General features: G+C 40.4%; 1 long non-coding RNA gene across 1 annotated transcript; it reads left to right on the top strand.

Annotated features, from left to right (window-relative positions):
- Positions 1–9,741: 9,741 nt before the first annotated feature.
- LOC120906385 lies at positions 9,742–10,789 on the top strand. The gene is made up of 3 exons (XR_005740082.1): positions 9,742–9,878; positions 9,954–10,021; positions 10,573–10,789. It is a non-coding gene; the product is annotated as an uncharacterized LOC120906385 (long non-coding RNA).
- The last annotated feature ends 332 nt before the right edge of the window (positions 10,790–11,121 follow it).

An 11,121-nucleotide genomic window follows, 5' to 3' on the forward strand; every position in this document is an offset into this window, starting at 1 on the left:
GAAATTGAAGCAGAAATTGAAGCACTTCGGCCATATTTATTCGAAACTGAAAACAGGGAAAAATCAGTAATTGTAGAGTTTAGATTTGTCTTGAGTATGATTGACGGAAAAATCTTATCATACATCACTCAAATTCCAACGTCTTGCTGCCCGATATGTGGATCAAAGCCCACAGAAATGCAGAATGTAAAATACATCGATAACGGATTCCAACCTTCTCCGGGGTCTTTGATTCATGGAATATCACCCCTGCACTGTTGGATAAGAGTTTCAGAGTGTATTTTGCATATATCATATAGATTAGATTTAAAAAAATGGAAAGTGACTGCGCATTACAGAGAGGCATACAATGGGCCTGATCGGGAACGAAAGTCGATAACGGAGTGGATAATTTAGTCGATCGGTTAGCAAAATTCCAATGTTATCCAATTGCGTTTTCTCAATCAGAATCTTAACTAGTCGATCGGTTTGGTAGTGGACTGGTATGGTGTTTGCCGCCATAGCAACGTGGTTAAAAAGTCGAGCAGTGGGATATGCAGTTGAAAACTTCATATAAAAAAAACCATTTCAGTCGGATAGCCATATCTACTGCTCCACCCCAGTTGATATAACAGTGGAAAACTAAATAATATTAAAAACCATGTTTAGCAGCTTTCAAAAAAGGATGTTTTATCGCTGTTTGAGGTATTTGAGATGTTTTACCACTCGATTCAGCTAAAATATTCTTTTTTAGAAAATATAAATTTACCTGTTTTTTTTATAAATAATCAAAACACATAAATTTAGGTTTATAACAGGTATCTAGTTTTTATAGTTCAAGCTAAGAAATAAGAAACCAAAAAAAAATCCTTTTCTGCTAATCCTTCTCTTTTATCCAACCTTATGTTATGGCCTTAGGGCATGTTAGAATCGGTTCTGACACGTAAATGCAACGAGATTGGGAAGACCAGTAGGATCACTTAATACAAGAAAGTGTAAGCAACTCATATTCGTTGGAGCGGCGAGTTCCGGTCGGAATCGTTTGCGTTGCCTTGTACCTATCGTAGGTGTTGTGCCTACTTGTACCTTCTGGACTATCCCCAAAAACTCGGGGTTGCTTATGGATGGATACAGCCCGAGAATGCTCGGATTGATTCACACATCGCTAAGTTCCACGCCTCGTGACAAACGCGTCACCCAATGAACTTTTTTTGTTCATCCATTTAAACGAATATGTACACTTGAAAAGCATTTATACTGAATCACATAGATTACAATTTTAACGTAGTCATTTTATTTTTATCAAATCTGACGAAATCATAATTGTATGTGTGGAAGCACACTCATTGTCGTATCAAGCTTGCCAGGCCATGTTAAACGCATGGAAACGAACGACTCAGGTGTTGTGCGGGGGTGGTGGGAGTGGATTTCATCACTTGGTTTTGAAACAAATACACTTTAATTTTTTTCTTGGGGGAGTGGGGAATGTTGGTCGGGATCCCTCATATATGGGCCCCTTGTAGTCTTTGAGTTCCTTCGTCCGTGAAGCCTCTACCGTTTACGGAGGCCCGGGATGAGACTACTGTACACACCATATATGCTGGACTTGATATCCACGGGACCTCCCGCGGCCACTCAGTCCGCTTACCGTTAAATCCGCCATTGCGGAGGGGGCGTAGTAGGTTTAAATTTAAGTGGCCAGATAACTTGCAGGCCTCAACCGTTAAGGCCAGGATAATGGACTGGCGAGGGCGAGAGACCTTGAGCGGTTTCGGACACTCCTTATTGCACGAAATAATTGTACCACGTTGTTTCAATATATTTTTGCACGAGAGCGTAAAATGCTGACGTTCACGGATCCAACGTTCGCGATGGCTGGAGTTATTGGGCGCACATGGTACAAGACACAGGTAAAGGGTCAGCGAAGCCGGCAAGTTCAGAAAGGGTGCAAACCTAGTCCTGCAGTTCATACGATTTTTGTTTCATCTAGACTTGTTCAGCTAACAACCCGTTTTACACTTTACCCGTATTGTTTGAATAGGCCTACAGTCAGTACTGTCTAAGGCCACTTCTGGTGTGGATTCTTCCGTAATAAGCCAAATTTACTATTTTATTCATTCCGCAAAACAACACCTCTAAATGTAAACAAAAGTGTGATTGACAGATAGGCAAAACCAATGGCTACTCGAATCGGAAAGAGTTATCCACCAGTGGAAAAATTATCCACCGGTGGAAAAAATTATCCACCGGTGGAAAACAAATTCCACCGGAGGATTCGAGCATATTAACCGATCGGATAAATTTTATCGACTATAGTTCGCGATCAGGCCCAATAATAGAAAACGCATTGTTTTGCGTGATTTATTTACTAAATTTGGAGTGAAAGTAGACCAAGTTCGAGCAGGTTCATCAGGCACAAGCACTACAGGAAATGTTTGCAGGCGAATATTTTCCAACCCTAAACTTGCAAGTGAAGCGTTAGGTGTTGATGAGGACTTGATAAGGCGGTTTAGAAATATATTAATAGCTATCAATAGTGAACGGCCTTTGAACGCAGAAACGATTAGTTTATATTGTAAGGATACTTATTATAAGTTTATTAATTTGTATAGCTGGTACTACATACCAGCAACTGTACATAAAATTTTAGCACATGCTGGAGAACTAATTCCGAACACTCCTGTTCCGTTAGGAAGTATAGGGGAAGAGTGCGGAGAAGCACGCCATAAAATATTCCGGAAAGATAGGGAATACCATGCACGCAAATGCACTAGAGAAAGCAATCTGGTCGATGTATTTATGCGTGCAATACACAGCAGTGATCCTTTTATTAGTTCACTTTCTTTGCAGAATCGTGTGCAAAGAAAAATGAGCGACAACTATCCAGAGGAAGTCAAACTTTTCTTTGAGTTTGAGCAATTAAATTCAAATGAAAATGTACCTCCTCTTGAGGAATCCTTTGAGGATATTATGGACACTTTAGACAAGATGAATGAGCCACTCGTACAGGATATGAGTTAAAAGTTATATTTTATAGGTTGATAGACAATAAATCTTATTAGGAATCGACTTTGTTTTAATTTAGAACAAGGTATAAAAAATAAATAAATTAGCCGGCCTCGTAGTACAGTCGTCAACTCGTACGACTTAACAACATGCCCGTCATGGGTTCAATCCCCAAATAGACCGCGCCGCCATACGTAGGACTGACTATCCTGCTATGGGGGGAATCAATTAGTCACTGAAAGCCAAGCCCACAAGTGGGTACAGGCAGGCCTTGACCGACATCGGTTGTTGAGCCAAAGAAGAAGAAGATATAAAATAAATTATACTTTTAATAATTAAAATTAAAGACGTTACATTTTATAGGAAGTATACGATGAAATTGACTACCCTTTTTATATTTTTTTCCACAATTTTTAAATTTAAATCTAGGTTTTCATTCTATATGTTTCATATCAAAATAGTATGTTAAATATTTTTTAATCAATTGATTTCATTTGAAAATCGACGATTGATATGAAAAGAATAAATAAATTATTTATTTTATAAATATTTTATTAATTTAAAATTTTTGTCTTTGTTAATAAACAGTTGTGGGCAATAGGAAACAGTAACATGAAACATTTAAAATAATAATAATTAAAAATGTTTACCTGTACTCAAATTGAAACTACGTGATCAATTTAAGATTTTTTTTTACTAGGGTTATACTGAAGCTTAAAAAATATTGACTAGTGGCGCCATCTGGATGTCCAATATAATTCAAAATTCTTTGTAATTGTATTAGATGTGAAACTAAAGTCAATCGATACTGAAATAGGCCAAACACTGACAGTAAATAGCAATGTCCGCCGATTGCTCTGAAGCAAACCACTGTGCGGTTCGGCCCATGGCCAGCTAAGAAGCTCGTATTTTATTGAAATTAGTATATGTGTGAGTCGGGTTCGGCCCATGACCAATACAATGTAGTACTGACTGAGTATGCGTGAATACGAGAGTATGTGTGAGTCGGGTTCGGCCCATGACAAACGTGAAAGATCTTGTTTTATAATATGTGTGAGTCGGGTTCGGCCCATGACCAATACAGGGTGGTACAAGATCAGCGAGTTGCGGGCAAGAAGGCATATGAGTCGGGTTTTGCCCATAACCATAGATATTGTACAGTCTGAGTCGGGTCTGGCCCATGATTTGATTTTAAAATAAAATTATAATACAGGTTTGATATATAATAAATCGGACTCTACGAAATCATAGAAGCTAGATAAAGCTCTTAAGCGAGACAGGAAAATTGATCATATTTTTTCCTAGTTAACAGGTCACCCTGTGTTTGTTCGGCCTACAAACAATCACATATGTAAAAGCGAGAAGGCATATTGACTCGCATGAGTTGGGTTGTATAGCGTGACTAAGTAAAAGAAAACGCGGGCGCGTGGTGGTACGCTTGTGTGCGTGGAGCGTGCCAGAAGAAGCGTAAGTAAGAAACATCGGACGAGCGTTGTACTAGTATTGTAATTGGTGTGAGTAACTAAATGACATCGGGACAGAGATCTTGATCCCATAGTGTGCGTGCATTCTCATATTGAGCCGTTATTCTTCGTTTGATCGCTAGCAAGAGTGGAGGTAGAAAGTTATTGTTCATTAGTGTTTCATTACTGCAAAAAAAAGGATATAAAAGAATTCAGAAACGATGAGCAAAGGCTGGAAAATAAGTGATGTTGTGGAAAGTGGCAAATTGGTGGATGAAGTACCGAATGGAACCAAGAAAGGATCTAATGAGTGGCTGTCAGGCTCATGGCCATTGCGCCAGTTCGACGAGACAATTTCCACTAATAAGCGTAAGGCCGAGTGGATTCGTTTTCGCGACCAATTCGAGAGAATAGTGGCATGTAAAACACCAGTGGATGCGGAAACTACCCAAGTACAAAATCGACATGCTTTCTCATTCTACCCAATAGATCAGTAAACCTGAGAGAGCGAGAAAGCATGTCGATTTTGTCGCTTGGGTAGAGTTGCGGGCCTTAACATTTTTGCGGGAAGCTACCTGCTTAGTATAATTGAAATGCAGCAACGAAGCTTAGCTCCTAAAACGTAGGATGTTTACAAGGACACAATTATGGCTCTAAATGAATACTTCAATGATTTATGCGACTCATCAAAGGAACGTCTGAAGTTTCGGGAAATGAAAATGAAATCCAAGGAAGCATTTGCGGACTGGGTGCTCCGTTTGGAAAGACAGGCAGCTTTGTGTGAGTTTGTTGGAGTACAGCACGAGAAAGAAATGATGCAGGCAGTGACAAGGCGTTCGATTCCGGATATAGCGGATAAATTATACGAAATAGCCAGTGTGTTTGGAAATAATTTGGAGCGAATTATTAGCCATGGCAATCATTTGGATTTTATCCGAACAGAGGCTGAGGAGGGGAAGCTAGGCGAAATAGAAGCGTCGTCGAAAAACGCTGTTTCGGACCAACCACCATCTTGGAAACCTGTAAACGCTATACGCAAAGTGAAAGGTTCCATGCGTCGATATAAGCCGTATGAGACAAAATGGAGCAATGGTAGAGGAAATGGATCCCAACGTGACCGAATGGCCGGGGGAGAAGAGCATCAAAGCTGCTCGAAATGTGGTCGTGTTCACGCTTGGGGCCGCTGCAAGGCGTTCCTGGCAAAATGCTATGCTTGTGGAAAAACGGCCATTTTGCGGAGTTTTGTTTTTCTACAAAATGGAAGACAGGAATAAAGGAAATGAAACGCGAGGCAAAACGACTAAACCAGGTAGAAGTCGATGGTTAAGAATGATTTTTTTTGTGCTTGTTTGGAAAAAAACATAGTAAAAAAAAATGTTTATATATATGTATATGTATATGTGTGTGTGTATGTATGTAGGTCTATGTATGTATGTATGTCTATGTATATATATATATATATATATATATATATATATATATATATAATGAAATAAATAAATTAATAAAAAAAGGGAATATAATAAAGGAATTCATATAACTGTACTCATGTTATATCATCTGGTTTTTTTGTCCTTTTTGTTCTAATATTTTTCCTCCGTTTTTTTTTGTCCCTCTCTAAATTTTTAGCTTTTAACTGGTGATAAAACATTTTTGCATGATACTCGAGTTGTGGAATGCATTATCGGCTCAATTAATTTCAACTTTCTGGTAGATTCTGGAGCAACGGTAAATAAACTTACTAAGGAAGGATGGGAGAGAATAAAAAAAGAGTGCCATTCGGTGATTCAAGAAGTGGTACTCCATCCAAAGGAAAATTTGAAAGGCTATGCTAGTAATCGGCCGTTGGATGTAATTTGTTCGTTCAAGGCATTTATCGGTGTACAGAACAGTAAGCTACGACAATTAGCAAAGTTTTTTGTGGTAAATGGGACAGAAGTGTCTCTACTCGGATTTCATACTGCTGTGCAGTTGAAATTGCTTAGAATAGGCCTGAAAGATAATCTAGGAAGAAATCTAGAGGAAGTATATTGGGCTGGAATTGAGGCTAACGGAGAAAAGTATAGGAAAAGTATTCAAGACTGGAATATGAGTACAGTGAATGAGGGTTACACCAATCGTTCCGATGAGTTTCCGAAAGTTCAAGGAGAGCCGGTCAAGTTCAGAGTAGATAGCTCGGTGATTCCAAAACAAATTATTAGATACAATGTGCCAATAGCATTTGAAAAAGCGGTTAATGAGAGGCTTGCGGAGATGGAGAATAAGAAGATCATTGAAAGGGCTGATGGCGTAAAAGATAAAATAACATTTGTATCACCAATGGTGTTAGTACCGAAAGGTCCGAAAGATTTTCGGATGGTGATAGATTATCGGGAGGTAAACAAAGCAATTGTTCGAGATCCTTATCCAATGTCATCGCTCGAAAAAGTATGGGCAGAAATTCCTTACAACGGAGGCAAGTTATGTTTTACTAAACTCGACATAAAGGATGCATATTTTCATGTGGAACTTCATGAAGACGTCCGCCATTTGACTACGTTTATGACGGCAAATGGATTGATGAGATTTGCCAGGTTGCCTTTTGGATTGTCCTGTGCTCCTGAGATATTTCAAAGCGTCATGGAAAGATTGTTTTCTAAATGTAAAAATATTATAGTATACATGGATGATATACTTGTTTATGCTAGGACATTGGAGGAATTAAAGGGATATGTAGAGGAAGTGGAAAAAGTTGTTATGATAAATGGTTTAACCATTAATGAAAAGAAATCATTGTATAACCAAGAAAAGGTGGATTTTCTAGGGTTCACCATTGATGGAAGGGGTATATTGCCTGCAAAACAGAAAATATCTGAAATATTAAGTTTCGAGAGACCGCGGGATATATCGGAATTGCGAAGTTTCTTAGGTATGATTACTTTCATCAGCCCGTTCATAAGGGGATTTTCGCATAAAACGAAACCGCTAAGGGACTTACTCTCAAGAAATGTTAAGTTTGAATGGAACCAAATTCAGCAGGAAGCGTTTGAAGAATTAAAATTGGCAGCGGAAAATGATCTGATTAAAAGAGGTTATTTTTCCGAAGGGGACAATACGATCCTTTATACAGACGCATCGCCTTGGGGATTAGGAGCTGTTTTAACTCAAGAGAAATTTCCAAATGGTGAAAGGAGAATCATAGCTTGCGCGTCCAAAAGCCTCACTGCGGTAGAAAGCAGATACCCACAGCTACACCGTGAGGCATTAGCAATTGTATGGGCGATGGAAAGGTTTTCTTATTACCTAGTTGGTCGAAAATTTGCATTACGATCAGATAGCGAAGCATTAATGTTTATGATAAAAGGAAAACAACGAAAAGATATTGGAAAGCGGATAATGTCCAGAGCCGAAGGTTGGTTTTTGCGAATGGACCATTTTGATTATAAATTTGAACACGTATCGGGAAAAGAAAATATTGCTGACGCTGCCTCTAGAATGGACGAAAAGAGAGATGATCCTCAATTTGGTTATCTAAAAGAACCTCAGGAATTGTGTTTGGTAGAAACGGCGGTTAATAGCATCAGTGAGGAGCTAGTTGCGATGACATCGTACGAAGTACGCGAAGAACAGCAAAAGGATAGGGAATTGCAGTTGGTAATGGAATGGCTGGATAAGAAAGAGAAATGGCCGGAAGAAATTCGTAAATTCCAGCCTTCTCAGAGCGAATTGTATGTTATGGGAGGCTCATTGATGAAGCAAGAAAAACTAGTATTGCCTACGACGCTTCGCGAAAGAGCAGTAAGTTTGGCGCATCAAAGCCATCCGGGGATGTCTACAATGAAAAACTACCTGAGGCAAGGCTTATGGTGGCCTAATATGGATCGCGAAGTCGAAGTTTTCGTTAAAAGTTGCCCGGAATGCCAGCTGATTAAATCAGTTTGTAATACACCCCCTATAACGTTGACGGATATGCCTAAGAATGCATGGGATTACGTTTCCATGGACTTAGCATCCTCATCTGAGGCTTTACATTTTAAAGCATTAGTGCTTACTGACAATTACTCGAGATTTTTGGTAGCGGTACCAATGGAAAAAACGGATACGGAAGCAATGAAAAAAGTAATTCGTAGAATTTTCAATACCTATTACATACCGAAAACACTAAAGGCGGACAATGGTCCGCCGTTTAACAGCGTGGAGTTCAGAGATTGGTTAAAAGGGGTGTGGGGAGTTAAATTAATTCATAGTACTCCATTAAACCCAACCGAAAATGGACTGGTGGAGAGAAGCATGCAGGGCATAAATAAGAATGCAGCAATAGCAAAATTGGGAAAGTTAAATTGGAAAGAAGCGCTAGCCGACTATGTTGCAGCGTATAATTCATGGCCGCACCATATAACTAAGATACCCGCTGAACTAATATTTGGCAGGGCAGTTAGAGGCGTGTTGCCCAATTTGAAAGTCGATTCAAGTCAGAAGATGGATGAAGAATTGCGGGATCGAGACAAGATAGCTAAGTTTGAGCGTAACGCAAAAGAGGATATTAAGCGCAATGCTAAGCACACGAGTATCAGAGAAGGAGACAAAGTGTTGGTCATGCAGCAAAAGAAAGATAAAGCGGACACTGTATACAAAAACAAGTTTTTTAGAGTAACGAGTCTTGCTGCTCCGGGGAGGGCGACAGTGAAAGATTTGGAAAACGGCAAGGAATATGAACGAAGCGTCAAACATTTAAAAAAATATATAGAAAGGAAAGAGAATCAGAAAGGTAGTGTAGATGTGGAAGAGGAGGCAACGGGAGTTAAATGTCAGGATGACCTAGTGGATGAGGTTTCATCAAATGAGCTTGAAACTAAGCAACAGCGGCCAGTTGAAGGATTGTGTGGTACGGCGGTACCGGAATTAGGATTCAGAAGAACGAGAGAGATTCGGCAACCGAATAGATTTAAGGATTATACCATGTAAGAAGAAAAAGCCCAATGTGGTCATTTGCATTCAATATATTAATATCTAATCGTAGTTATGGATAAAATACATTCTTGTAGGGGGAGAATGTGGTATCCTAGGGTACAGCTAAGAGAGTGTGAGGGAGTCAGTCAGTGTTGGACAACGAATAAAGCTGGATGTGCGTCCCTGTACCGGAGGAGAAAGCTTGTAGTTGGATTAGAAGATATCACAATTTTATTGACACATATACAGGTTGACATAATTGACACTTGAGTTATACGCGTTTGAACGCGGGCGCGGAAAACGCGCGTCGTGTATTTGCGGCCTAAGAATCGTCAACCGATGTAAAAGTGTGAGAGAAAGATGATGCTGATGGTGACTGATGCTTTTCTTTGTTTCTTTTCCTGCTTTCATCCACTGATGGCGTCGAGCATCGCCGAGGATGTGATCGAATGCGGAATATTATAAACGAGGAGCTTCATTCCGGATTTTGTTTGCAATAAGGTAAGTTATGATAACACACAAAGCATACAAAAAAAGAGTGAGTAATCTTATTCTTAACTTTCATTTCTTCAACAGCGCTGAACTCATCCTCCAGCTTACAACGAACGGTCAACGGATGAGGAAGGAGAGGAGGGACGGCAAATGTTGCAAAAGTCACTTAAGAAAAGGAAAAATATGTGGATAATTCTGCTGGGGAAAAATCACAAAATTAGTTTTTATTCCTTCCTTTGACTTTTGTGGTTATAAGAGGCCGAAGGCGCATCCTTCGGCTCTATTTATATTCTCTCTCTCCCCACCGCCATCGTAAACCGCGGTTACAAATGGAGGGCAGCTTAGCCCTATGCCCTATCCTGGTAAGCCGTCAGAAAAACCCTACAACAGTCACGAGCGTAAAAGATTTATCAGGCTTTCTGTTTGTAAACAAACGCTGTTCACAACATTCTCCCCACCAGTGTAACGCCCCCGAGCGTTACACTTCCCTGACGTTTGTTTCCTGTCTTGCCCTCCATTTGTAACCGCGGTTTACAATGGCGGTGGGGAGAGAGAGAGAATATAAATAGAGCCGAAGGATGCGCCTTCGGCCTCTTATAACCACAAAAGTCAAAGGAAGGAATAAAAACTAATTTTGTGATTTTTCCCCAGCAGAAATATCCACATTTTTTCCTTTTCTTAAGTGACTTTCGCAACAGCAAAGGTACACGCACAAACGTGCACACATCAGCCTTGTCGGAGAATGAGAACATGGGAGGGGGAGTCCGGCAACGTATAGAGCATCTTCATTTACGCTCCCTCGTGCGTTCGTGCGTGCTTGCGCCCGCGCGTCTATGTGTGTGTATGTGTGTTCATGCCTGCGTGCGTGGCTGTGTGTGTTTTTGCCGCCTCGCATAACGAGATCCTACGGGATCACCTTGCGAAAACCACCAAGAGAGGGGTAGGTGTGTGTGTGTGTGTGTGTGTGTGTGTGTGTGTGTGTGTGTGTGTGTGTGTGTGTGTGTGTGTGTGTGTGTATGTGTGTGTGTGTGCTTGCATGCGTGCGTGATTGTGTGTGTGGTTTTTGCTGTTTCGCGATCTCCTACGGAACCACTTTGCGAAACACACGAAAACACACACAACCACTTTGCGGTCTTGGCCTGCCTCAGGAGTGTCCGATACCGCTCACGATCTCGCGTCTTCGTCTGCCAGTCCGTTATCCCTTCCTTAATGGCGGACGCCTCAACGCCATCTTGCCACCTCAATTTGGGCC

This window comes from Anopheles arabiensis, chromosome X, assembly GCF_016920715.1.
Source record: "Anopheles arabiensis isolate DONGOLA chromosome X, AaraD3, whole genome shotgun sequence".
Lineage (NCBI taxonomy): Eukaryota > Metazoa > Arthropoda > Insecta > Diptera > Culicidae > Anopheles > Anopheles arabiensis.